Raw genomic sequence first — 27880 nt, 5'->3', positions numbered from 1 at the left:
AACAGTGCCTGCCACATAAGAAACACTTAATAAAATTTCTAAATTATCTTGATTAAAATCCATACTCATCCTAGCTTTAAGCACATGAAGACAGAAATAGGTTCCAACTGCATAAGAACACGTGAATAATCCAGAGTAAATGTTAACTATAAGTACAAATTATCTGTTGATTAAAATACAGAACATGTCTGAGATTTGGAATTACTTCCTAATAACCCTGAGTCAGAGCTGTGGTAAAGGCTTACTGGGGCATGTTACCATTTTCTGAGTACATACTCAGAAAAGGAAGAAGTTGATGAGAGAGCATGCAAGATTTTCCAGGCTCAAAATGGGACTTGACTCATCTGCATGGAACCATCCAGCGAAACACAGAAGAGCTCACTCTTCTGCTGGATTAAGCTCACCCTGGTGAATGGAATGGAACAGAAACAGGAGACTGAGGTCTTGGTTTTGAGGATCTTCACTCCACTTACCTGCTTTCACAGGACCAGGCAACGGACAAGAAGAAATGTGGAACTGTTGCTGTGTACCTCTAAACAAATACAGTCACCCTATGTAATAGAATGTGTCATAAATCTGACCAATCAGAATAATTCCTCCTTTCTTGGTGGAGTAGCTCTGATAGAAATGGACAGAGCTGGGCTCGGGGTGGGAAGGGGGTGGTTTCCTTCTGTTACAAGCTCTAAACTTTCTTCAATTTTCCTATGATTTAAGCCTAACTAAAATTTATGGACTTTTGAAAAAGAGTAGGTACTAAAATTAAATAAGCTGAGAGTGTTGAGGGTGAAAAAAATGATAACAAATTTAAGAAAATGTAGAATTATTACTATGAGAATTACCAGAACTGTGTTTGTTCCAAATATGAGCCTGCTATAGCATTTTAATTATGAACAGAATTAACCAGAAATTCACTTGCTGTCTCCATCTGATAATATTACCAGAGACTTACCTTAAAGAAATTTAAAATTATTTATTCTATGTAAATCTCTACAAGTCCTTAATTTCAACCTTATTATAAGAAATAACACACAGTATCAACAAGCTGGCAGAATTGTGACAATTCTCCTGCCTCCCTCCATTCCGCCTTCTTTTCCTCTTTCCCTCCCTCCCTTTCCTTCCTCTTCCCTCACTCCCTTTCTTTCCACAAAGCAAGTAAATGGGTATATAGCAAATAGTAGGGGTCATACGCTTTCATTACAGGGGTTGGGAATGTGGACTCTCACAAAAACAGACTTGATTTTAAATACTGTATCTGTGCCTTACTAGCTGTGTGACCATGAATAATTTAATCATTCTGTGCCTCAGTTTGTCCAGCTGTAAAATAGGTGCAAACAGTACCTACCTCTTAGGATTGTTGTGAGGGGGGATTCCAACTGGTTTTAAAATAGTATTTAGCACAGAGGAAGCATAATAATTATTATTTTTCACTTCTCTGAATATATAAAACATTTAGTATTGGGATTCATAGTCTCAAAATCTAACACTCACTGATGTGAATATCTGATTAGCTAAATGGAGAAAAACATTGTTATAGTAATTATTTCTTTCGTTCCTCGTTTTGTTTTTTTAACTGAAAACCAGAATCACAATTTCTTGGTATTATCTGTTATCAATGAACAGTATAAGACTATAATATTATTTTTGAGAAGGCACTGAATATTTGAAATAAAGAAAACTAAGAAATAGTAGTAAATAAAACTTTTTTGTAGTAATCCCAAGTGAAAGATGAAATTAATGATGATATATATGTGAAAACTCTGGAGAAGTCATACAGAAAGAACCTCAAGTACTTGAGGCACACTTGAAATTCAAATGACACTAAATGACTAATTCTTAAATCAAGAACCCTTCACTAAAATTAAAAACACAAATGCTTTCTTTTTCTTGATTTCTTGTAGGAAGTGAAAGAGTACTCGGCAGGTGTCAGATTATTTTAAAAAGCAGGTTATAGAGATGATATTTCAGGAGCGTAAAAATACTAAGGCAGATCTCATAAATGACTGGTATATTATTTAATTCAGGTTAGCATCAGAATTGTCAATGTTTGTTTATTAAGCAAAGCAATCCTTTAGGTAGGGAGCATGGTTCTTTGGAGAACTTGATAGACACAAGATACACAAACTGGAATATGGTGAAAAAACAGACAGTATAGATTTTTTAAAATTAAACCTAGGAATTACTTAACATGGCCATTTCTTTGGGTTGAAGAAAGAAATTCATATAGATTTTCCTGGTTCAGGCTCCAGTGAGGTCTATAGGCAAATTTGTAACTAGAGCAAGATTCAGACCTATTTCCATTTTTGTGCTTACCTCTTAAATATGTCCAGTTCCTACAGCATAGAGGAAAGCACTAGATTGGCCATGGCATGAAACAGGTTAGAATTCTGGCCCTGCCACTTAATAACTGTGTACGGCTTAAATAGGCAATTTGCTAAACTTCATGAATTTCAATTCCCACTCTCCAACCCCCACCCTGGGCAAAATGAGTATAATCCTTTTTCTACCAACTCTAGAGAGTTAGGATGGTCTGAAGAGAAAATGTACATAAAAATGCTTTGAAAATTATTTAATGCTTTAAAAATATTATTTATCATTATTATTTCAAGATGAGGGAAAACTCCCCCTCCGCTAATATATTCAGTTTTTTATGGCCAGCTAGATCTTCCAGAAAGCTACATAAAAACTGAACATTTTAACAATACTCGGCAATGTTTAGATGTTAAAAAAAAATTATCCAAACTGGCACATTTCTTCTTAAACAGTTCTAAAAGTAATACATACATAGTGCAATGAATTTGGAAATACAGAATGAGATCGGGAGGAAGTAAAGGTCACCCTGACTCTCTTATTTCTTGAGTTAACCATTGATAAATAATTTTTAAATTTTCTTTGGGTCTTTTTTCTCTATGTGTGTGATATTCAAAACCAAGTTGTGAATATGCTGTATTTATTATTTAACATTCTTCTCTTCTCACTTGACATTTTACAAAAAACGATTTTAATTTGTTAATTTCTGTATTGTTTCCGATTCTAAGCATCATAAAATACTTAATAGTGAAGGTTACCTATGAGCTATTATGTAAAAAAAAGTTCAGCATATATAACCTAAATAAATATATTAGAAATTCATATGCTTTAAAGCAGTGATCCCCAACTGTTTTGGAGCTAGGGACCGGTTTCCTGGAAGGCAATTTTTCCACCACAGGGTGGGGGGAGGATAGTTGGTTCAGGCTGTAATGGGAGCGATGGCAAGCCATGGGGAGCAGCAGATGAAACTTCGCTCGCTCGCCCGCCCGCCCGCCGCCCACCTCCTGCTGTGCGGCCCAGTTCCTAACACAGCCAGGGGGTTGGGGACCCCTGCTTTCAAGGATATCCCTATGTTTTTATGTGATTGACCATTTCAAAAGTTTCATAGACAATTCCAATATTTATATTTAATTAAAGACCATGAAACTTTTTTTTTAGTATTTTTAAATAAAAGATAGTTAAAGATTACTTCATTTAAAAGCTGATAGGGCCTCCCTGGTGGCGCAGTGGTTGAGAGTCCGCCTGCCGATGCAGGGGATACGGGTTCGTGCCCCGGTCTGGGGGGATCCCATGTGCCGCGGAGCGGCTGGGCCCGTGGGCCGTGGCCGCTGGGCCTGCGCGTCCGGAGCCTGTGCTCCGCGACGGGAGAGGCCACAGCAGTGAGAGGCCCGCATACAGCAAAAAAAAGAAAAAAAAAAAAAAAGCTGATAACAAACCTCTAGAACACTTCCTTCTACTTAAGTGAGGTGTTAGATACAAAAAAGCACTATAGAAATATAGATTATACTTGACTTTAAATAAAAATCTGAATAAATACTATAGAATTGTTATCTCCCCTTTATTCTGTTAATAATTGGTAATAGGAATATTATGGAGAATGATTGAAGCTTAATAGTCATATGTCAATTACCAAGATCACATTTGTGTGGTACAATGAATTTGCAAAGGTAGACTATCAAATATATTTTATTGTCAAAGGTGGTCTGCCAACCGGCAAGTCATTTCGTAAGTTATGCTCTAAAATATATCATTTACCGATACCCAAGAGACATCTTGGTATGTCATTAATAGTGCAGAAACTCTAAGCCAGGGATATTTTTGTCTTTATAATTAATTTGAGACAGCAGCTAATAAAAACCAGAATAATAACAGTAATAACCTTCAAATTAATTTTGACCCTAAGCTATAGCAATTTCAACAGAAGTTAGTATATTTACATATAAATTAAAATTCCTAAACTTGTATTACAATTGATGCAATGTTTTTATGAAATACTACCTGTATAATATTTCATTAAAATAATAAAATGAGAACAATATAGAAATGTCATAAATGTTTGTGTCCTAGAAAGGATTTAGAGGGAATTTCTGGTAGTATAAATTAATACATGATTAATCATATTACTTTTATTTATAAAGCATCCAAACATACACATCTGTAATCTTATATGTCTTTACCATCAAGAGAAATATATTTCAGAATTAATTTTAAAAACACTGCTTTTACTGTGCTTATGTTTTCTAGTTGAGAAGTCTGGATTTTAAGCATTTTTATATTATAGAACTAATCAGAAAGCAGGAGGAAACCAACAATACAACTGATGGCATTTGTTAATATAAACCTTTGTGTAAAAATGTTATGAAACTAAGAATGGAAAAAGAATAGAATTATTAATCAACAAATGGCTATTTTTAAAAAGCTAGTTAATAGTATACTACCTGGGTTATTCTCTTACTTGAAAAAATTACAGTATATTAGGTTGTCCTAATTTGGAACTATGTAACTGCTACTCTCATGTTTCTAGTTTTACTAGAAGAGTGCATTTTTTTGGTATAAGCGTAAGAAAAAAAAAAAAAAAACTGGAACGTTCCATAGCCCAGTTTCCTTCCTCCCTTTCCCCAACAGAAAAAAATAAGAAATACTGTACCTAACCAACAGATCTGATGATTCCAAAAGGGACAAGTCTCTATTCTGAAACACTATTCAAGTCAGAACATTCCAAATTACGATTTTGTTAGACACTGGAAAATTATGGCATGAAAAATAGAAGAATATTTCTAATGCACTATAAAATGTATTCCTCAAAGCAAAAGAGCTAATGGAAGGCCAGAGCACTTAATGGATAAAATATAATCAAATGAAACAGAAGCATGTTCCAAGCTGAAAGGCAACGATATCACTATTCTCATATAATTGGATAGTAGACATAACCCAGTAAGATCAGGTTTAAAAACATTTAAATATATATAAATACACATATGTATAAATAACATATATAGCACCTGAAGTAAATACATATTCATATTCATATATTAAAGAATCACTTTGAAATTTAAAAATATTTTTTTAACTATTGAAAATAAACAGCTAGTGAAAAAATAAGTTTTCTTTGCAAAACTTGACTCTGGAAACAAAGATTCTTCAAATGCTTCTCCAAGAACTTGTCTGTTTATTTTAAATATAACCAAATAAAAAAATAAAAAATAAATAAATATAATCAATTACTTGAAATAGAAGGCAAATGTTCATGAAAACAGACATATATACATGCATATATATGCATATATATTTTTATACACATAATTGGATAATATAATTAATATATATAATACACATAAAATACAGATCTTCCTTAACTTACTATGGCATTGCATCCTGATAAACCCATCATCAATTGAAAATATCATAAATTGTAAATGCTTATACTACACTCAATCTACCAACCGTCACAGTTTAGCCTAGTCTACCTTAAATGTGCTCAGAACACTCACATTAGCCTAAAGTTGGGCAAAATCATCTAACACAAAGCCTATTTTATAATAATCTGTTGAATATCTCATTTGTTTTATTGAATACTGTACTGAAGGTGAAAACCAGAACGGTTGTTAAGTGTGTCAGTTGTGATCGAGTCGCTGAGTGGGAGGAGTGGCTTGCTGCTGCTGCCCAGCATCACAAGAGAGCATCATGCTGCATATCAGGAGTCTGGAAAAAGTATAGTTTCTACTCTAAATTCAAAGTATACTTTGAAAAAATGAAAAACTTCAAACTATAGTTTCTACTAAACGAGTATCACTTTCGCACCATGGTAAAGTTGAAAAATCGGTAAGTCGAACCATTGTAATTCGGGGAATGTCTGTATATAAATTTTTGTATAATATATGCGTATACGTGTTTGCACATGTATATATATATTTTTTTTTTTTTTTTTTTTTTTTTTGCTGTACGCGGGCCTCTCACTGCTGTGGCCTTCTCCCGTTGCGGAGCACAGGCTCCGGACGCACAGGCTCAGCGGCCATGGCTCACGGGCCCAGCCACTCCGCGGCATATGGGATCCTCCCAGACCGGGGCACGAACCCGTATCCCCTGCATCGGCAGGCGGACTCTCAACCACTGCGCCACCAGGGAGGCCCTGCACATGTATATTTAAAACTGGAATTTAGACTGTTTGCTACATCTCATCTTAGAAGCAGACTATGCCCAAAATCTATGCCTCAAGCCTTTGGTGAATAGCTAATGAATTCAGTATTCAAACAGGGATTAAAAATATTGACTTGGAAATTCAGGACAAACTTATTACTAAAAATGTTTTACACTTTTTACTTAAAAGAACATAGTTAGGTACACATGATTAGACTCTAGCAACTGAAATTAATTATTGCCGATTTGGCTAGAGTTGTTGATCACCACAAAATTCTCTCTTGTGGACAACCATGGCTTACATATTAAATGGAAGGCTTTAGGCAGTTTTTGTACTTGTTTCCTTAGACCTAAATGGTCCACAAAGTCAAATAAGAAAAAAATGTAAAATTATGTGCTTTTTAAGCCCAACAAAACTGTTCTCATACTAAAGCTCTCTGTGTACTAACAGTGAAGTTTTCATAGGCAGGTGTTTCTGCTACTAAAGTTTTCACGTTAACTGAGGCTCTACTTTTGATTTCAGTTTAAAGGTGTTGCTAGTGATCGAATCTACTCAGTAGTGCACGTTTATGAATAAGACTCTGAATATTAAAATTCTTACATGTACTCTCTAAATTCATTGAGATTCAGTAAAATAGAAAGATATATACTTTGTATATGATGTACAATGGAGTAACAGATTAATTTTCCTTTCTGGACAACTTAATGATATTGATTAACATTAAAAAACTTCAACAGTTACATATTAAAAAAAAGATTGGGGTACAAGGCAGATAATTAGTAGTATTATCTTTAAAGGCTTTTGTTAGAGGAAGTGAATGTTAACTACTCTTTATAAATTAAAGTTGCCCTCTCCCAGGAACTTCAACACTGTATCAGAAAAAAATAAAATAAAATTGTCAACTATTGCTTTTAAGATAGGGAACAATTCCCATTTTCTATAACATTACTTCTGAAATCAACACCCTTATTCAACAACCTTGATATCATTTCTGATAATGAGTCAGTGAAAAGAGTGATTAAACAAATGGTACAATTCAAAAAGAAAATAAGATGCAGAAAGAAATTCAGAAAGAAAATAAGATGCCAACTGAGTTTTCCCAGGTCATCCAATCAACTCCTTGCAGAGTTAAAAATAGAAGCTAAGACTACTTCCCACAGCTACTGCCAGATCAGAGCCTGACAACTTTGCATTGTGGTAGCTTCAACCTCTCCTGCTACTGGGATTACCTGCATTGAGACATCTTCCTATGAGGTTCAGTCATTTCAAGGTTTGGTTTAAAATGGAGAAGGGTAGGAAAAGGTTCATAATTTTAGGGAAAATCTGTGGTAATGAGATCTCATTGTAAAGTGCTCACGAGAATTAGAAAGATAAAAACTGGAAATGTTTACTAACCCTTACTATGTCTCAAACACTGCAATAAGTTCCCTTTTATGTTATCTTCTTTAATCTTCGCAACAACCCTGTGATTTTCCTGTTTTAAATATCCAGAAACAATTCACAGTGGTTAAGTAACTTACCCTAAGTCACAGAGATAGAAAACAATAGAGGTAGGATTCAGACTAGGTGAGGTTCAAAGTTCAAATTCACTTCCTGAAAAACATGATTAGAACATAAATGGTAGCCAAAACTCCCCAAAATAAATTTAAAAATTAAAAGAAAGAGAGAAAGGAGGGGAGGAGGGCCTAGTGATCTGCATACCTTAAAAATAATGTTTAGAACTTTTTGATTGATCTTAAAAATGACCAAAAGCCAGCTGCCTGAGAGCTCTAAGAATAAAATTATTAACAAACTAAACAAAAAACATTGATTTTTATACTCACTCACTTTGAGATCAACCCAATTGCTTTCCTTTCATAACACTGTACTGCCATTTTATTTCATTTTCTATTATATTTATTAAGGGATATTTTAAAGACAAGTATTTTGCCTAACAGGTTAATGATTATTTTTTCTTCTAAACGATGACCAAGATGCCAATCCTCCTCCCCTTATTCAATGGACTAATTTGTGTCAGATCATTTTAGTGTCATATTTAATTTTTGTGGTGAAATAGTGACTTCACAAACCCTGTGAAAATGTTACACATCCACTATAACATGCGTGCAGGTGGAAAAATTTTTCAACTGATGTAGATTTTGCTTTCTCTATGATTGTATTCTTCACAATCAACGAGATAGAAAAAGACATAGAGATAAGAGAACTGTTGACTAATATTTTCTTATTAAAATCTGTATCTTGGGCTTCCCTGATGGCGCAGTGGTTAAGAATCTGCCTGCCAATGCAGGAGACACGGGTTCGAACCCTGGTCTGGGAAGATCCCACATGCCACAAAGCAACTAAGCCCATGCGCCGCAACTACTGACCCTGTGCTCCAGAGCCCGCGAGCCACAACTACTGAGCCCGTGCGCCGCAACTACTGAAGCCAGTGTGCCTTAGAGCCCGTGCTCTGCAACAAGAGAAGCCACCGCAATGAGAAGCCCGTGCGCCACAATGAAGAGTAGCCCCCGCTCCCCGCAACTAGACAAAGCCCATGCACAGCAACGAAGAACCAACACTGCCAGAAATAAATAAATAAATAACTTTAAAAAATAAATAAAATCTGTATCTTGCATTTTCAATTTTCTGAAAGTTCAAATCCATTGTGGCTGAAAAAAGAAGAGTAATGTCATATGTTTTCTTGTCCTGGGTAAATGGATTGTGGTTGGTTGAGTGTCTTTGTTTTTTTTTTTTTATTGTCAAATTTTCTTTTTTCTTATTTTTATATCTACTAGTACTTATTTGAATTCTACTCACTGTTTTTTTTTTATCTTTATTGGAATACAATTGCTTTACAATGGTGTGTTAGTTTCTGCTTTATAACAAAATGAATCAGTTATACATATACATATGTTCCCATATCTCTTCCCTCTTGCGTCTCCCTCCCTCCCACCCTCCTTTTCCCACCCCTCTAGGTGGTCACAAAGCACCGAGCTGATCTCCCTGTGCTATGCGGCTGCTTCCCACTAGCTATCTATTTTACATTTGGTAGTGTATATATGTCCATGCCACTCTCTCACTTTGTCACAGCTTACCCTTCCCCCTCCCCATATCCTCAAGTCCATTCTCTAGTAGGTCTGTGTCTTTATTCCCGTCTTACCCCTAAGTTCTTCATGACATTTTTTTTCTTAGATTCTATATATATGTGTTAGCATACGGTATTTGTCTTTCTCTTTCTGACTTACTGGTTGAGTGTCTTGAACTGCTCTAACTTTAAGGTCCATCACCTCTAATTTCCACCTTACCAAAACCTCAGACAAGAAATAGGAGAAAGGGTAGTGCCATCCATAATTCATTCCCACCACACCTACAAAAATAGTCACAAGGAACTTGTGTAGAATACCAATTCTTTTGTATTAGGAAGGCAGTTTTCAAAATTAAATGGTATTGGTTCTTTGGTTGTTTAATTAATATCTTGCAAATGCCTATAATAAAGCCAAATACCAAACTGACCATTTAAGTTGCAGAAACTTTTACGTTCTTGATATTTTACTATTTTAAAGTAACAGTTTACATTTGAGTGCTTACCATAATATATAATACCAATAAGCTCCCTAGAAATCTAAACATTTATAAAATACACCAAATGCTACCGTCTCATGCCTTGCTTTGCAATCCTGGATTGCTCTCTACTATGGAGATGATGTAAGAAATATAATCTAGATATCTCTTCTACGGGATCACCAGCCATGTCTCAACTAACTTTTATCAGTGGAGAATCTCAGTACATACATATTTATTTATTATAAAACTCTTCAGTACTGATCATTAGGTAATTCTGGTAAATGTGGGCGCATAATAATAGTTAAGAATGTCAGCCCCATTTCATTTCAGCTTGATCCACTGCAGGAAAGCACAAATTAGATGAAAGCAATTTCCCCAAGAACAACTCACTTCCCTGAGATGAGAGATAAACTTGGGTGAACAATGATTTGTCACAATTTATTTTTGAGGGTAGTGGTTTAAAAAAAGTGCTAATGTAATCTTTTCAGAATGAATCCTTTTAAAAATGCATTAATTCTCCAGTGAATATAGCTTATAATTAAAAAGCTAAACATGTAATTTTACATTTCTAAATTTTTACATATGACCATATATAACAAATATTGAAATCTTAAAATCTTCGTTATCTTTAAAATTTGATGGCCTTTAAATCTGAAGTTGGATTTGGTGAGTCTGACGGATTATTCTTAGTGACTCTATTGGGTACCACCAATTCAGATTCGACGTTATTTCTGCAAGTGTCAGAAGCATTAAGTTGTGTGAACGGATAGAGGGTATTAGCATCCTGGTGGTTTTTCACTACACTGACATGACCAGAGAACCTGAGTGTGAAAGAGCATGGAGAGGAGTGTAAGGAATGGCCTAACGGTATCACTGGCTTCTCTCTATACTCAGACTCCGCAGTGCACAACAGAGGGAACAAAGCGGGTCGTGTTGCTGCCACTGTTGCAATGACCAAGCATCCTCAGTCTCATCGCCACTGCAGTCCATTGTTTAAGATGTGAGCTTGTTGGTGCTTATTCAGGCAAAAGTCAGAATGCTTATTTGTTTTATGTCTGTTTTTTAATGAGGGTTTGATGAGACAGCAATAAAGACAAAAGTAAACAGGAGAAATGTTTATTAATAGGTCCCTCCATCCCTATCAACCAACGAAAAGACATACCTTAAAATAGTGTTGTGAAATGTCTAGGGTGTGTCTGTCTGTGTTCTTGCAACCCTTCACCTTTAAGTAGCTTTTCAAAAATATGTTATAAACATGTTGCTTCATCCTTGCCCTTTTAGCCTGTTAATGTCTAATTTAAGTAAAGCAGGATGCAATCCCCAGCAAGTTATCTGTTTCTCCTTTCTTGGACCATGCAAATCAAAACAGTCTTCTTCTAAGGAGGGTAGTGAAAAGTTTTGCCAATTGTGTTCATACTTCAGCTATTCCCAACATTCTTTAGTTTAGCTTAAATGAGACATTCTCATCTTTGGGCTTTAATTATTCTGTTTAAAAATAAATTTTAGGGCTTCCCTGGTGGCGCAGTGGTTGAGAGTCCGCCTGCCGATGCAGGGGACACGAGTTCGTGCCCCAGTTCAGGAAGATCCCACATGCCGCGGAGCGGCTGGGCCCGTGAGCCATGGCCGCTGAGCCTGCGCGTCCGGAGCCTGTGCTCCGCCACGGGAGAGGCCACAACAGTGACAGGCCTGTGTACCGCAAAAAAATAAAAAAATAAATAAATAAATAAATAAATAAATTTAAAAAGATACTCTAAAGAGAAACTAAGGAAAAAAACAACAAAATAGAAGATTTACCATAATGCAGGTACATAAATATGAACTAAAAATAGTTTTAGATTAAAAATTAATCTTTTTTATTTAAAAAATTGATCTAATTAAAATTTCAGATTAGGCTAGATAGAAATGATGCATTGCAGAAGCTTAAAAAAAAAACTAGCTATAAATGTTACTAGTTTTCTACACTGTTGTTACAAGACTTGACTGACATCCGTGATGTACTCTGTAATATTTGTGAAATGATGAAATGTGTGATCCAGAGACTTGAAATATTTCAATACTTGTGTATAGGAATTTTCTTCCATGAACTAGAAATGAAAAAGTGAGAATGTTTCCTTGCTCAAATCACATTAAGTGGATTCCCTTATATTACTTGCATTCATTTTTAAGGTAGTCATAAATGGTTACATAAAATACAGGAATACTATCTGTTGAAGAAGTTTATGGTTTTTATAGTCAATGTATGTATTCAAATTATAAAAGTTTCTGCATAATCTCTGACCCCACAATACCATTCCATGCCACTCCAAGAATTCTTCCGTCAAAAGTAAAAGCTCCAGCACATAAAGACATGAACCTCTATGTCCATTACCACATTTCTTGAAATCATAAAACTGTTTGGAACTTAATAAATGTTTATCAATGGGTTTTGACTGAATGAAATTATGGCTCACTCATAGTACACATTACTGGGCATCTAGTAAAGGTAATATGGTAGTGATATATGCTAGATATCATTAATATAATAGAAACACAAAGTACTAAAAGTGTTTTGCAACTAAAAATCACTATACATTGTATGGCTTTAAAAAGGAATGAAATGCTGATACATGCTATATCATGGATGCACTTTGAAAACATTATGTTAAGTGAAAGAAGCCAGACACAAAAGGACAACTATTGTATGATTCCACTTATATGAGGTAGTTAGAATACGCAAATTATAAACCCAGAAAATAGAATAGAGTTAACCTGAGGCTAAGGGGAGGGGAGAAATAAGGGGTTATTGTTTAGTGAGTACATTTTCTGTTTGGGATAATAAGAAAGGTCTTAAAATGGATAATGGTAATGGTTGCTCAACATTGTGAATGTACTTAATACCAATAAATGATACACTTTAAAATGGTTAAAATGGTAAATTTTACGTTATGGGACATTTTACCAAAATTAAAAATAAAAATATACTATAAAATAAAGTAAAAATTTACCTCATACTAGGCGTACTAAGAAGTTTGCATAAAATTGCACTTATTTTAGGAGCTTATATGGTGATTATCATATTTGGGGACATGTAAAGAAAGCAACAGCTTAAGTAGTCCTCTTGAGTTCTTTCTCTCCATCTTTCCAACCCAGTTTCTTCCAGATTAATGGTTTTGTCACGCCTCTCTTTGAATACTAGCATCAGTAGGAATGCTAGCTAGTACTGGTTTCCTTAAGTATCAGCTAAACATTTTAATGTATTTTTATGCTGGTAATTGTTTTAGAACCTGGGAGGGATGTCATTGTTTTCTTAACTTGGCAAAAGCAAATATATTACTGTAGACAGCATTACTAGAAAGAAATAGTAACTTTGAAGTAGACATATGTCCATCCTAAGAAAACTGAATATATTTCAAAGCAGACCACACCACTCAACTGCTGGCAATGTTCTTCCACATACTTGGCAGTATAGTACTCTAAGTCTGAGAACTGTTTCTTTTTTGTAAAAGTGATTTTGATTGGAAAACCCTGAATAAATCATTTGGAATGTGTAACGTTTAGAGCTCCTTCTGGGATTCCTTTTCCATGAATCAAGGTTCTTTGATTCACTATCCTCCTTGGCACTTGCTTCCTAGTCATCTCAGCAGCCTTTGTGCCAGTGCTAAGGAAGAGCTCCCATTTTAGGTCCTAAAGCAGGGAGAACAATAAAAGGAGAACCTCATTTCAAGTACCAGAAATGTCTGGGCTATAAAGGACACACATATTGTCAAAGTAAGCCCAGAGTGGGGTGACATCACCAAGGTCATTCCTGGCTCCACGTCCTCCACAGGAGGAATAACTAACAATTATTTGGAAACAGGACACTATTTGAGAGAATCCTAGAACATGGAGGTGAGGCTGAAGCACCCCCGTGCACCACAGAGACCAAGACAGACTGCATTCGAAGGGTGAGAGAAGGAGCTACACGTTGACCACACTGCCCCTCCCCCAGGCCAGTGGAGCACCATGGGTGAGGTCTCCCCTGAACCTCTGGTTCCTCCAGTAGGAGAAGAGAACTGGGGGACAGCAAGCACCATCACTAGCATTGGGGTTGCTTTGTGGGAGCCACTGCTCTAACCTGCTCCACTGGGACTGCAGGGGAATCTGCAGGGATTGACCACTAAAAGTTGGACTGTGATGAAGGGGGAAGGGGCATGCAACAGCCAGCACATGGATTGTGACCGATGGAATTCATACCTGCAGTGCCCAAGTAGGGATCACAACGGGCATCTTTGCTTATCTACAGAGCCAGGTTGGCGGAGCACTACAACCAGGGAACTCAGGGTACAGATCCACCTGATACGCATCTGGCCCTTGAACCTGGTTTGCCCATACCCAGGGAAAGAGCAGAGTCACAGCCCACCCACTGTGGAGAGTGTCTTCTGGCCATCTGACCAAAAGGGCTGGCAATAAATCCTGGAAGCTATTTGGCCCAGTCGTGCTCCAGCCAAGAGGCAGGCAGCCAGAGCTCATCACTGGCTCTGGTACAAAGCAGAGCCAGTACCAGGTGTGGAGGGATCCTGTACCATGCACAGGCAGGGAGATTAATTCATATCCAAGGCTGAGAGGAGCTCCCAGCTCCTCCCAACTGGGGAGCCTGTTTGAGAAATTAAGAGTCGCCTGGAGTGGTCCCTCCTCATCCCACCCAGGCAAAGGAACTGGGACTAGCCCCATCCCATCTGCTGTGGAGAGTGTCTTCCTGGCCCATCTGACTAGAAGGATTGGTGACAACTCCTAGAAACTGTGCGGCCCAGCAGTGCTCAAGCCTAGAGAACGGTAGGCAGAGCTGATAGTCTGCAAAGCAAAGCCAGTGGCCTTGTTCAGCCACAGAACATGGAGTGTGGATCAGCTTGAGTTAAGACAACAAAGAGCTTTACTGGCTTTAGAGCTGCTTCTCCTGCTGCACCCAGGCAGGAAATCTAATTCATAGCCCTACTCATCACTGAATACAGCCTCCAGCATGTCCAACTGGGGAACCTAACCAGAGAACATGGGAAGCTGTACAGCCCATTAAACAGCCCTAGATACAGTGGCACTTGAACAGACAGTACAGCCTGTGGCCTCCCCCTTCTGCAGGGCAAAACCAGTGCCCTCACCTGACCAGGGAATTAAGTGCACACTCTGGCCTGATTTGGGTTCCCAAACAATGAACTATACAGGCTCTGGGTCCTGTCCAGAGCCAGGTCCTATACAAGCTCTGATTCTCTGCCAGGAAACTAATTCATAGCCCCATGTACTACTACTACTGAATATAATACCCAGTAAAGTCTGGAGGAAGAGCCCGATTATTCAGATATGCAGATACCAATGTAAGGAATCAAGGATCACAAAAATTAGGCAAATATGACACCACCAAAGGAAAGTAATAAAACTCCAATAACTGACCTTAAAAAAATGAAGATCTGGGCTTCCCTGGTGGCGCAGTGGTTGAGAGTTCGCCTGCCGATGCAGGGGACGTGGGTTCGTGCCCCGGTCTGGGAGGATCCCACATGCCGCAGAGCGGGCTGGGCCCGTGAGCCATGGCTGCTGAGCCTGCACGTCCAGAGCCTGTGCTCCGCAACGGGAGAGGCCACAACAGTGAGAGGCCCACACACTGCAAAAAAAAAAAAAAAAAGAATATCTATGAACTGTCAAAGAATTCAGAATAATCCTCCTAAGGAAGTTTAGTGAACTACAAGAAAGCACAGACAGCTAAGTGAAATTAGGAAAACAATGTATGAACAAGACAAGAAGTTTGACAAGGAAATAGCAACATCAAAAAAACAGGAACATTAGATTTTAAAAATACAATAACTGAACTGAAGAATTCAATAGAAAGTTTCAAAGGTAGATTCGACCATGCAGAAGAAAGAATCAGCAAACTGGAGGACAGGACTTTAGAAATTACCCAGTGAAAGGAACAAAAAGGAAAAGAATAAGAAGAGTGAAGAAAGCCTATGGAAATTATGGGACACAATAAAGTAAACAATGTTCATGTTATCGGAATTCCAGAAGAAGAAAAGAAAGAGAGAAAGGGAAAAAAAGTATATTTAAAGCAATAATGGATGAAACCTTCCCAAACCTAGGATGAGAAATGGATAGCCATATCCATGAAGTCCAAACAAGCCCAAATAGGTTGAACTCAAATAGGGCTACTCTGAGACACACTGCAATTAAATCATCAAAAGTCAAAAACAAAGAAAGAATTTTAAGACCAGCAAGAGAAAAGAGAGAAGTTACATACAAGGGAACCCTGGGATAATTGGATATTCACATGTAAAAGAATGAAATTGGACCAATATCTTATACCACTCACAAAACTAACTTGAATTGGATTAAAGACTCAAATGTAAGACCTGAAACTATGCAACTGCCAGAAGAAAACATAGGAATAAAGCTCATTACATGGGTTTGGTAATGACTTTTTGGATATGACACTGAAAACACAAACGACAAAATAAAAAATAAACAAATGGAACTACATCAAACTAAAAAGCTTCTGCACAGCAAACAAAAACAAATCAACAGAGTGATTGAAAAGACAACCTATAGAATGGGAAAAACATATTTGTAAACCATATATCTGATAAGGGTTAATATCCAAAATAAATTAAAAATTCATACAAATCAATAGCAAAAAAAAAATTACCCAATTAAAAAAATGAGCAAAGGACCCGAATAGACATTCCTCCAAAGAAGACACATGAAAAGCCAACAGGTACATGAAAAGATGCTCAATACCACTAGTCATTAGGGAAATGCACATTAAAACCACATTGAGATATTACCTCACACCTGTTAGAACAGTCATCCTCAAAAATGTCAAGAGATAACAAATGCTCGTGAGGATGTGGAGAAAAGGGAAGCCTTGTGCTGTTGGTGGGATTGTAGATTGGTAAAGCCAGTATGGAAAACAGTATGGAGGATCCTCAAAAATTAACACTAGAACTACATATATCTAGCAACTCCACTTCTGGGAATATATCCAAAGAAAATGAAAACACTAACTCAAAAAGATATCTGCACCCCCATGTTCATAGCAGCATTATTTATAATAGCCAAGACATGGAAACAATCTAAGTGCCCACTGATGGACAAATGGGTAAAGAGATTGTTTTATATATTTATAGGTATATACATATTATATGTATATATACACACACACACTGAAATATTATTCATCTGTAAGAAAACAAAGAAATGCTACCATTTGAGACAACAGAAATGGACCTTGAAGGCTTTATGCTAAGTTAAATAAGTCAGAGAAAGAAAGTCAAACACTATATGATCTCACTTATATGTGGAACCTAAAAAAAAAGAAAACAATCATAGAAAAAGAGACCTGTGGTTACAGGAGACAGAGGGTTAGGGGAGGGGAAATTGGAGGAAGATGGTCAAAGGTACAAGCTTCCAATTGTAAGATAAATACATACTATGGACATAACGTACAACATGATGACTATAGCTAACACTGACATGTGATATATAGAAAAATCGTTAAGAATAAATTCTAAGCATTCTCTTCACAAAAAAGTATTATTTGATCTCATTTATATAAATTTGTATGTTTGTGTGAGAGAGAAGGACAGAATACAAAAATGCAAAAAGAAAAGTTGTAAACTACAAAGCTGCTTAGGTTTATATCTCAATCTATAACAGATAACAATTTGTTTAATTTTAATAGGTACAAAAATGAATATTAAGCATAGAACAAGCAAAAAGAAAAACTGAGCCCAGCATAGATGTCCTTAAAGCATTTGCAAAGGAGGGCTTTATTAGGTCCACAAACACCGGCAATTACAGGCAAAATTCTATGTGTGTGTGTTGTGTATGTACTTGGGGAGTGGATGCATAGCCTTTATTGAATTATTAAAGGAGATGTTAAGACCCAAAAGTTTAAAAAGCACTGGAAAGCCTGATCACAAAACCATTTTAAACTACTCGGATTATGTTTTTATAGTTTTCCTTCACTCGTTAACACTTCAAAGAACAGCATGTGAATGTGGAAAGAATCTCTGCCATTTAGGGAAGATCTCTGAGTCTCAGTGTAAAATTAGCATATAGTAGAAGGATGAAATTATACACCATAGATGAAAGTACCTAGCAGAGCGCTTTAAGACTAGTACTTACTTATGCAAGACATCTTCCCCTGCTTACTTGTTTTCAGTAGAATGAAAGCATACTGAAAGCTGGTACAATGTCTTCTTTAAAGTTTTCTTTTGTAATGCTTACTATGCTTTTTGATACGGATGAGCCAATATCCACGTAAGGGCATGTAAGCTCACAATAACTTTTGTTGAATACAACTGTTTGAATGTACTTTCACTATATTATTATATAGGGATTTTAAACTAAAATGTACTTGCACACACTATTTAGAGCCTAACTTGGATATTAGAGTAGGTGGATATACACCCCTGGAAAATAATAGCTAATTTCTTCACTAAAATCAAATTGCTGAACATCTACTTTGCATATACATAGCTAGGCACTGTATTATGAGTTGCAGGTAATAAAAAGTTGTTAGTCAAAGACTCTGCTCTCTAGGGTTATTTTAGAACAGCAAATCATGTTCAAACTAAAGGACAGACCAAAATAGAAAGTGCCATAGGAATTTAGACAAGGGAGAAACACATCTGAAATGAGAAGGAAGGTGGGTATGGGGAAGGGTTCATGGAAGAGGCAGTGTATGCTGTGAGCAAGGTTTCAACGTGTAGCAGGGCGAGTGAAAGGAACAAATGAAGACATATAGTCGTGATATCATGAGGCACAAACTAGAAATAAACAGCACTTGTTCTAGGCTGGTCATGACGTAATTTAAGGGGATTAGTGAGAAACTAGATAAAGAGATATCTCTTTATATATTACTTATTAATAATACTTTTGAACACAAGTATTTAATTTTAAAAAAAGAACAATATAGGGATAGGAGATTAGGAGGTACAAACTATTATTATAAAATGAGCTATAAGGATATATTGCATAGCACAGAAAATATAGCCAATATTTTATAATAACTATAAATGGAGTATAACCTTTAAAACTTGTGAGTCACTATATTTTACACCTGTAACTTATATAATATTACACATCAACTATACTTCAATTTAAAATGCTATTTTAGTGAACAAAACACTAAGCAGTAAAATTTTAAAAAAAGAACTTAGAAGAGAACTCAAAAATAAAGACGCAAAGAACAGGTTGAAACAGCACAGAAATCTGGCAATTAAGAGGCCATTGATAACTTTCAAAATAGCACTTTTTCTACCCATTCTCAGGGAGGCAAAGCCTTATTAATCCTACTATTTCTTTTTCTGTTTTTCAAAATCTCAGGATAGGTCTATTTCAATTGTAGCTAATGGCAGTAATGCAGCACCAGAAAATGCCTTTTGTAAGGAGAGGTAACTTTGAATCCTAAATCGGTACTCAAGTCTTAAATTACTGATAACACTGACCACCCACCAGACTAAATTTTTTTTACGTGATTGGAAAGCAACAGATTGATTTCAATTCTATCTTGTCAAATCTACAAAAAAGTTCCAGTTCATTTAGCAACTAATAGGTACATCCTTCTATTTGGTATTACTCCTCCTTAACACCGGGCAATTAATTTTTCCTTTCTCTGGAAAACGTTTTTAACAAAGGAAATAGAGTCATAAATCAGTTTCAGTTAGGAAATCATAGAACTATTTCTACCTAGGGCTTTGAATTTAGAAACTTTCCTCAGAAATTGTTTAAATATAACGAAGTCCAAATTCAGAAATACCTTAAATTTAATTATCTTAGTTGCACTAAAATAACAAATTCTATTTTCTATGTTGTTTTCTTTCTTCCCCAGAAGGTTTCTCCAACCCTAATCCATAACTTAGTGCATTCATCTCACCTATAAAATCACTGGCAGGTATGATGCCGGCTTTGGTGGCTCCAGTCCCCTAATCCTGACCCATTTCTTGCCAAAGAATTCAGTTTCTTCAGAAACCAAGTAACAGACGTTTGAATTTCTAACCATCATTAGCATATTTTCATGTACTAATAGTCAACATAAAAACACCTTTTAAAATTACAGAAATTTTTACTGTACTTAAGATCAATTGCACCAACCTGTATTTCATAAACCTTGGGCTACTTTCTTAAAAATGAATTATTATTTTAATATGTCTTTCACTTATTATTCAGAATAATTATTCATATAATTAAATATTTTACAATTAGGTAAGAAAGGTGGAAAATAGTTTTGCTATTCTTGTTCTTTGTTCTCTCTTCTAGTTGGTGTGCCTCAGTCAAAATTTTAGAATATTGAAATTTTAATATTTCAAACCCAAACCACATTTAAAGATAATAATAACAACCAGCCAAAACAATTTCGGTCCAGAGGTTTGCATGGTCCGGGGAACAGTTCTCTGAGTGGGCCATTTGGAGTGGGATTTGCCAACCCCCCTCCACTCCTTCTGCCTCATATACTGAAGATAGAGACAAAGAAACCAACTCAAATCTTTCCAAAGTGTATTTATAAATAGAGAATTTGTAATCAGAAAAACAATAACGATATATAATAGAAGTAACATGATTTTTCAGAACCAGTATCTTGTTCTAAAGCAATATTTAAAAAAGAAGGTAAGAAGGTTAGCTATAAACCCTGGCCCTCTTTTTCATTGATCTCCTATTTTAATTTGCTAAAATAAAATCCATGGCCTTTTGAGTCAAACTGTCTCTTTAATTTCAGATTTAAAGATAACAAATCTCTTTTTAAATGGAATATTGGCACACAGACACCACACAGTCTGGCTTATTGCAACTGTTCTCTGTTGGTGAAGTGGCACATTTGCAATCCCCACCATAGCAATCTTCACCATTTCACAGAATATCGTTCAATTGTACATCCCTAGGTGGGCAACAAGAATGGGCACTTGAGCTCAGCAGCAAAGCGTTTGTGGGGAAATCCTAGGTCAGAACCCCTAAAAGGGGAGACTAACTTGAGGATGCCCAAATAACCTGAAGTTTACCTTGGCCACCTCCCCTGGCTTTCTGACTGCCTGTGGGAAAAGCCTCTCTGGAAACTCTTTTGAGGTTATTGGGGGAATCCTAGGACAAACACACTGCTTGTTTTTGCAGGAGGACTTGCCCCATACCCTACCCAGCTAGGTGTCTCACAACCTAGCTGGACTAAAAAAACCTTCAAGAAAAACGGGATAGACTGACATTTGCATTTCTACTTCCACCTATTCTTATGCACATGGAGCAAAATATGTAGGTATAGCCCTCTTTCTCACACCCCAACAGATTCTGCTGTCCTCGAAACCCATCTGGTAGCTGCAGTGACTACAATGAAGGGAGTTATCAGAAACCATGCTGGTACTGGGCTTAAAGGATTTTTCATGCCATGCATTTTGAGGAAGGACACAGATAATAGTCCAAACGTGGTATAAGGCAATGCCCTTTCTGGGTCCTTGAAAAATCAGTCACGGAACAGAGGTGGTGGACAGGAGCTGACAAGAGCTGGCTTGTTAATGGGCACAGCATACCCGGGGTGTGGGGGGAATCAATGAAATGATTGACAAGAGAAGACGGTAAATGAAGGGAGAAGTGGGGACAAGTGCTGCTCAACCCAAGCTGAACTCCAGGAGGTAAGTTTCTCCTCTAATTTGAGATTCTTTCTAAAGGTTCAGTATTGAAGTGGGTGTTTGACGTTGAAATGTGCAGACCGATTCTGATAACTGGAAAGGGAGAAGACTGAGGAAGGCAAAAGGAAAGGGAAGATTTCCGATTACTTCTCTAGGCTGCTGACAAGAAACTGCTGCTCGCAAACCAGAAATTAACCAAGCGAAGGTTGAAGGTAGCAACGTAAAAGTGCAACTCAAATTATTTTACATTCTGAATCCTCTTCAATATCTAAGCGAGTGTGGCACAGCAATGGTTGATTATCTTAAGATTACAGAGGCTGACCGCCTTGTTTGCCCAGTAACACCGCTCCTCCAATAATCTCAAGCACTTGGCTGATGAACATCTCAATTTCAGTTGTTGCTCCTTTTCCCATTGCAGAAGGCGGCAGGGATATTCCCCTTCTTCCCTCTGTATTACAAACCCCATTACTAACCAAGCAGAAAGCACCGCGCAGTGTGGCCGAGGCTAATAATAGCCGGGCTGCTTACCTTCTCCGGAGGGATCGAATCAGCGCATGTCCCCGGTGCCGGCTGCCCAGGGGCCGCAGTGCCGCCGCGCCGGCTCTGTGCTCGGTCAGCTCGGCCGGCCCCCACCCGACCTGCCGGCTGCAGCAGCTACTCCCGCCGCCGAGCTCCGGCCGCAGGAAGTCATCCCCCGCGCCGGGCCGGATCGCCACATTCCGCGCAGGCCGCGGGGGGAGAGGGGCCTCTCCGGGCTGCGGGGACCGGCTCCTGGAAACTGCGCTCAACGATCGCTACCCTTCCCGGTTGTAGGGTTATTTTCTAGGAATGCTTTTATAGAAGAAGCGTCGCCGGCTGGTGGACCGAGAGAGAAGAGCCGGAGTGACTTTCTCTGCAGAGCGCCTTTCCTCTGAGCGCTCCCCTGTCACTCCCGCGGCATGGACGGCTCCATTCCGCTGTGTGGGTTTTCCACCCTCTTCATCTTCCTTATCTGTATTGTTCATTTCGCTGAATTTGAGAGTGGGATTAGCTCTTAAGATATCATTCAAACACTCCGAAAATATTTTAAATTGGCGACTAGTTTTTCTAAGCCCCTTGTAGCAAGCTCCACTCCCCCCGCCCACACACACAGTTACTCGCATGTACACACCCAGCCAAACCACTCACAATTAGGAAAGCTGGGACCTCTCGCCCTCTTGCTTACGTAATGGAACAGGAAACTCCCGAAGGAGTGGGGAAGTAGGACCGGCTAGCGAAAGCACTCGAGGAAAGAGAGAGGGGTTGCCCCAAGATTTTGTTGCTGTTTAGTGGTGTGCTTAGTGGACAGATGTGCCCCCTCTACCCCCTGGCCTCGCCCCAAGCGGAATGGCTGGTCTGGTGACAGCTGTAACGTTTGGAAGCAAAGAAGCTGAAGCCACATTAACATGGCTGCATCTCTTTCCTTCCCGAAGGATTTATCAGAATTGGCTTTAAGAATAATATTAGCATATATGTATATAATAAGCCCTTTCCTTCTCTTTAAATTGGCACCAGCTATTAACAGGTTTCTCTCTCTCTCTCATCTTCCTCCCTCCCTCCTTCCCTCCTTCCCTCTCCTAAGCTAACCAGATCATCAGTTTCCGGACTTAAGGTGGAAAAAAGGCCAAGGATGTGCTCTCTTTACAGCTGAACCAGGGTTTATTTTCCCAGTTGAGCCATTTCCAAGTAGAGAGGCTCTTTGACACTAGGGTTCTCTGTGAGTGAACTTCTCACATTCAGCTTGCTTTTGGAATTGCCCATCACTAGGTCCAGGCCAGTTTTATCCTTGGATTTGTCCAGCAACCTAAACAGTATAATTGCACAAGGCCAAGGCAGTACTTTTCATCTAGGAAGAGTTCCCAACTCTCTGTTTAGCAGTTCCAAAATTAGGAGGTAGTGTAGCAAACAGTTTCAACAAGGCTCAGTAAGAATTCTTGACCCTAGAATGCGGGCTTTTTAAAAGCTGGAACAACCTAATTCATCTCTCTGAGTTTCACTTTCATAAAATTAGACCTCACCAAAGAGCAGGGGATTCTTAATATGTATCAAAGTGTATGTGGAATCTGGATGGGAATATTACATCTTTAATTTCACTAACCTCTAACTGCAATTTACTATTTAGCATGTCCTTTAAATCTAAACGCAGACAACAAACCACAATAATATTAGGAGGACCTGTGACTATATCCCCAGCAGATATCACAGACAATTTCCTAAGGCAGTTTTTATAGATATCTCAAAGTATCACTACTCTGATGTTACAATCAAATCATCATTACCTTTTTTGTTTTATCTAATAGACTATATCTATTTTAGAATGGTTTTAGATATACAGAAAAATTAAGGGGATAATACAGAGTTCTTATATATCTCATTCCCAATTTCCTCTATTATTGACACCGTACACTAGTGTGGTACCTTTTTTACAATTAATGAGCCAATATTAATAAAATAATATTACCCAGAGTCTGTACTTTATTCAGATTTCCTTGGCTTTTGCCTAGTGTCCTTAATTCCATTTCAGGCTTCCATCCAGGACACCACATTACATTTAGTTATCAAGCCCCCTTAGGCTCCTCTGGGCTGTGGTAGTTTCTCAGGCTTTTCTTGTTTTTGATAACCTTGACAGGTTTTTTAAAAAATTTATTTATTTAATTTATTTATTTGTGGCTGTGTTGGGTGTTCGTTGCTGCGCGCGGGCTTTCTCTAGTTGTGGAGAGTGGGGGTTACTCTTCGTTGCAGTGCGCCAGCCTCTCATTGCAGCGGCCTCTCTCGTTTTGGAGCACAGGCTGTAGGTGCGTGGGCCTCCGTAGTTGCAGCACATGGGCTCAGTAGTTGTGGCTCACGGGCTTAGTTGCTCCCTGGCATGTGGGATCTTCCCAGGCCAGGGCCCGAACCCGTGTCCCCTGCATTGGCAGGCAGACTCTCAACCACTGCACCACCAGGGAAGCCCCAACGTTGACGGTTTTGAGGAGCAGTGATCAAGTGTTTTGTAGCATACCTCACTAATGTAAACTGTCCAATGCTTTTCTCATGGTAAGACTGGGATTATGGTTTATTGGGAGGACAACCAGATAAAGTGCCTTTTTTATAACATCTTATCAAGGGTACATGCTGTCAACGTGATTTGACTGTTGATGTTGACCTTGATAACCTGGCTGAGGTCGTGTCTCAGATTTCTCCACTGTAAAGTTACTCCACCCCTTCCACACTACACTTGTTGGAAGGAAATCACTATGTGAAGCACAAACCCAGAGTGGAGAGTTATGATCCACCTCCTTGAGGACAGAGTATGTACATAAAGTATTTGCAATTCTTCCACACAGAGTTGTCTATTTTCCCCTAAATATTAATTTATTCAATTATTGATATTTATTTATATCAGTATAGACTCATGGATATCTATTTTATCCTTTGGGTTATAATCCAATACTACTTTATTTTGTTGTTTGAATTGTTCCAGCTTTGGCCATTGGGAGCTTTTGCTTTTGGCGCCTGTGCTTCTTTGACATACTCCCTTTGGGGTGTGTGAGTTTGTGTGTGTCTGTGTATCTGTGTGTATATGTGTTTAGCATGCATGTTTCTGTGTGTGTTTAACACTTCCTGACTTTCTGTTACCACAAGGTGCTCCAGGCTCATTTTGTGTATTTCCTGCCCCAGTCCTAGAATCAGTCATTTCTCTGAGGAGCCCTGATTCCTTTTATTGGAGAGTAGTAATAGAAACCAAGAGCTGGGCTCTAGATGTGCTGTTGCTAATGGGGTATTATTTGATTAGGCTCTCTTAACTGAGAGAACAAAGAAATATATATGTATACTAACCCATGTATATACACATATCAGTAAATATTTCTATATGTAACTATCTATATCTATATTGAGCTGAGTGTATACTGATGTCTGCAACTATAATCCATTAACACTGAGATCAGTTTAGCTTTCTCCTCTTGTTTATCTGTAAATTCATACTTCAATATTGAGAAATGTGGCTACCACCATCCACCATCTATTTATTTAATTGTTCAATTTCAGTACACATGTATCAGAATTGTTAACCCATCACCCCCTCATCACTATTTTTAAGTATAGTAGTTAATAGAGTCTCTGTTATACCTTGTTATTTAATGAGTTTAAATACCCATTCGTTTCTATATCACAAATTTGGTTTTTAAAATATTCTAATGACTGCATTTAAAACATAGTAACTAGTTTCTTTTGAGATTCTATGTATTATATTTTATGAATTTAAAAGTGTTATTTTAAGACTATTTAAATGGGCTACTCCATATTGTCAAAGGATCCACAGTAAAAAGAAGGTTAGGATCTCAACCTCACAAAGATTATTGTCAGTTTATAATGAGATGATGTGAAATTGTCTGGTGCAAATGTTGGGAGCTCATGCTTGATAAGTGTTAGCTTTGTCCACTTGGGCAGGCTTCTTTCTCCTCTAAAGTTCTAAATACCTTGGAAGAGAGAACATGCTAAACCTTATGGTTAATAATTTATAATGTAGTGGAAGGATTTGCTAGGTATCAGTGTTGGAGGTAAAGGTCCACATAAGGTTGACGGAGGATGAGAAGACAAGGATGACCCTGAAGGTCAGGGGATTTGTAGTTGAACAGACTGGGGATTGGATCCTGCCATTCACAGCCTGACTTTGTCTCATTTTTGAAATAAGGAGAACAATGGCTATTACATAGGCTTGTCCTTAAGAGTGAAAGTAGATGTTTAATCTTTTCTTTCAATTTGTTTGAGACAGTGGGGATTAAGTGTGGCGATTTGGGACAGTTACATAACATATTGGATTGTTCTTCCTTGTATAGTTTTCACTCTGTGAAGCCAGACTCACTGGAGGTATAGATAGTTTCTCATGATAATTCAGGCTCCTTCATCCATGAAAGTACTCTTGCCAGGTGCTTTTTACTCAAAGAAGACAATCAGTGTTGATGGTGCTTGGGAAAAAACAAAAATTAAAGATATTAAATGGCAGGAATTAACTGCTTCAGATGCTATACCATGGCGAGAGACATAGGGGAAAGAGAAAGAAAAAAAATGAAATGAGAAATGTCTTATGTCAACATGTACGGTTTGAATCTATCTGCTTGGAACTTGACATACACCAGTATGCCAGATAATTTAATTTAATGAATAGTGGCTGGGGTGAGGTGAAATAGATCAGTTTTTTAATCTATGACTTTTCATTGAACAACCCTTTTTTAAAAAACAATCTTCGGATCATGACTTTGAGGTCTGCAGTAATTCCTTTCTGATATTCTGGAATTAGAGATCAAATGGCCTCATGATATCATGGGTCTCCGCAAAGGACAATATGAAAACCTGAGCCAGAGGCCCTGGGTGCCTGAATGCCTGTCAGCATTAGAACCACTCCTTTGGGTTAAGGAGTCCTTCCAGAAAGGACTCATTTAAATACAAATATACTATCAAGAGGGGTAACCATGCATCCAGTATCTGATTAGCAGCCATTAACAATTTAGCAGAGATTAGCTTCTCAGATTTATTATGGAGAGGAGTTGTAAGGGTGATTTGGCCCAGGCATCTGTCATCCACTGACTGCCAGGTCTCCTGCCCTCTTCACTACATAGGGGTCTGCCTAAAGCTGGGAACTTAGTTTACTAGGAAAGAATTGGGCACTCACTGCATGACAATCAATATTGTTTTACATAATTTTGACTTATGAGAAAGGGTAGGAGGAGAATTTCTATAATAATAATACCTTTGTGTGTGTGTGTGTGTGTGTGTGTGGTAGTTGCTCAGCTTAGGTTGATTAATCATACTCTACAGAAATCTTAAAATTTTATGATAAACATCTACCCTTTCAATGAGGCCAGAAATTATATCATGTAAAATATGCACAAATGTAGTCTAGGGATGGCAAAGCTATAGTAATAGAAATAGAATTGCGTTCAAGTAATTATAACTGGACTAAAATTTTCCTGCATTAATATGAAAGCACGGATACAAGAGTACAAGAAAATGATCATTCATATGAAGATTGATATTTCATATTGAATATCTGTAACAGAAATAGGAAAATGGAAGAAGGGAAATGACTACAAACAGAACAGTAACTGTTTCTTTAGACAGCGCTAAGAATTCACCTTGTTTTTACTGGTAAGGAGTTCACATATAATACCAGATCTATATAATACAGGTAGTATTCTATAATTAGAAGCCTAGATTTAATTGCAAAATGTATGTGTACTTAAGTGAGATGCTTGGTAAATGGCATATGATACATTCA

At 37.7% G+C, this 27880-nt stretch overlaps 1 long non-coding RNA gene across 7 annotated transcripts in view; it reads right to left on the bottom strand.

Moving 5' to 3' along the window:
• Positions 1-27880, bottom strand: part of LOC309799839 — a 112990-nt gene that overhangs the window by 64406 nt on the left and 20704 nt on the right. The window contains exons 1-3 of one of the 7 annotated variants that reach the window (XR_014293357.1): positions 22132-22383; positions 15389-15596; positions 7966-8038 (exon numbers count right to left, since the gene is read on the bottom strand). This is a non-coding gene — a long non-coding RNA (uncharacterized lncRNA). Of the gene's footprint in view, positions 1-7965; positions 8039-15388; positions 15597-22131; positions 22388-27880 lie in introns of those variants that run through there. The other 6 variants (XR_014293356.1, XR_014293358.1, XR_014293359.1 and 3 more) reach the window with 6 other exon arrangements.

The sequence above is a fragment of the Mesoplodon mirus genome (assembly GCF_964341445.2).
Source record: "Mesoplodon mirus genome assembly, chromosome: 1".
NCBI classification, from domain to species: domain Eukaryota; kingdom Metazoa; phylum Chordata; class Mammalia; order Artiodactyla; family Ziphiidae; genus Mesoplodon; species Mesoplodon mirus.
This window is presented reverse-complemented; position numbering and strand designations above follow the sequence as displayed.